We start from the raw sequence: 2053 nt of genomic DNA, 5'->3' as shown, positions 1-2053 counted from the left end.
TTTAAAATTTAGTTATTTCTTATGAGTCAAATCAAATTTTCAATTTAAAAATTCTATCTTTTTCAAATCTTTTCAAAAAAATTCAATTCTTTCTAATTTTTCTTTTATGATTTTCGAAAATTTCAAAATGATTTTCAAAAATCTTTTTCTTATTTTTGTTTCATATTTTCGAATTTAATGCTAACAATTAATGTGATTGATTCAAAATTTTTAAGTTTGTTACTTGCCTAGTAAGAAAGGTTCAATCTTTAAACTCTAGACTCATATCTTTTTAGTTTCTTGTTAGTCAAGTAATCAACTTTAATTTCAAAATCAAATCTTTTTAAATATCTTTTTCAAATCTTTTTCAAAATAAGTTTCAATCACATCTTTTTCAAAATTAATTTCAAATTTTTTTCTAACTTCTTTTCTAACTTCCTATCTTTTCAAAATTTGATTTTCAAATCTTTTTCAAGTAATCACTTAACTTTTTGTTTGTTTTTAAAAGTTTACTATTTCAATCATAACTTTTTCAAAACTACCTAACTAATTCTCTCTCTAATTTTCGAAAATCACCTTCCTCTTTTACAAAATTCCTTTTTGATTAACTAATTGTTTTAAATTTTAATTTAATTTAATTTCATTTTTCCTTTTTTTTTCAATTTTTGAATTCTAACCTTAATTTTAAATTAAAAACTAAAATATTTTTATTTTACTTTATTTAATTTTCAAAAATTCTTCTCTCTCACCTCCTTCTAATTATTTGTTTATCTACTAACACTTCTCTTCTTCTTAAAAATTCGAACCCTCTCTCTCTTTATGTGTTCGAATTCCTTTTCTTCTTCTACTCACATAAAGGAATCTCTATACTGTGACATAGAGGATTCCTCTTCTTTTCTGTTTTCTTCTTTTTCATATGAGAAGGAACAAGGATAAGAACATTCTTGTTGAAGCTGACCTTGAACCTGAAAGAACTCTGAAGAGGAAGCTAAGGGAAGCTAAAGCACAACTCTCTAGAGAAAATCTGACAGAAATTTTCGAAAAAGAAGGAGGAATTGCCGAAAATAATAACAATGCAAGGAAGATGCTTGGTGACTTTACTGCACCTAATTCCAATTTACATGGAAGAAGCATCTCAATCCCTGCCATCGGAGCAAACAATTTTGAGCTGAAACCTCAATTAGTTTCTCTGATGCAACAGAATTGCAAGTTTTATGGACTTCCATCCGAAGATCCCTTTTAGTTCTTAACTGAATTCTTGCAGATCTGTGATACTGTTAAGACCAATGGGGTTGATCCCGAGGTCTACAGGCTTATGCTTTTCCCATTTGCTATAAGAGACAGAGCTAGAATATGGTTGGACTCTCAACCTAAAGACAGCCTGAACTCTTGGGATAAGCTGGTCACGGCTTTCTTAGCCAAGTTCTTTCCTCCTCAAAAGCTTAGCAAGCTTAGAGTGGATGTTTAAACCTTCAGACAAAAGGAAGGTGAATCCCTCTATGAAGCTTGGGAGAGATACAAGGAACTGACCAAAAAGTGTCCTTCTGACATGCTTTCAGAATGGACCATCCTGGATATATTCTATGATGGTCTGTCTGAATTATCAAAGATGTCATTGGACCATTCTGTAGGTGGATCCATTCACCTAAAGAAAATGCCTGCAGAAGCTCAAGAACTCATTGACATGGTTGCAAATAACCAGTTCATGTACACTTCTGAAAGGAATCCTGTGAGTAATGGGACGCCTCAGAGGAAAGGAGTTCTTGAAATTGATACTCTGAATGCCATATTGGCTCAGAATAAAATATTGACTCAGCAAGTCAATATGATCTCTCAGAGTCTGAATGGATTGAAGGAATCATCCAACAGTACTAAAGAGGCATCTTCTGAAGAAGAAGCTTATGATCCCGAGAACCCTACAATAGCAGAGGTGAATTACATGGGTGAACCCTATGGAAACACCTATAATCCCTCATGGAGAAATCATCCAAATTTCTCATGGAAGGATCAACAAAAGCCTCAACAAGGCTTTAATAATGGTGGAAGAAACAGGTTTAGTAATAGCAAATCTTTT

General features: G+C 32.1%; 1 non-coding gene across 1 annotated transcript; it reads right to left on the bottom strand.

Annotated features, from left to right (window-relative positions):
- Positions 1-1426: 1426 nt before the first annotated feature.
- LOC112724215 (small nucleolar RNA R71) lies at positions 1427-1534 on the bottom strand. Its single transcript, XR_003163389.1, has one exon. It is a non-coding gene; the product is annotated as a small nucleolar RNA R71 (small nucleolar RNA).
- Positions 1535-2053: the final 519 nt, after the last annotated feature.

The sequence above is a fragment of the Arachis hypogaea genome, chromosome 11, assembly GCF_003086295.3.
Source record: "Arachis hypogaea cultivar Tifrunner chromosome 11, arahy.Tifrunner.gnm2.J5K5, whole genome shotgun sequence".
NCBI lineage: Eukaryota > Viridiplantae > Streptophyta > Magnoliopsida > Fabales > Fabaceae > Arachis > Arachis hypogaea.
This window is presented reverse-complemented; position numbering and strand designations above follow the sequence as displayed.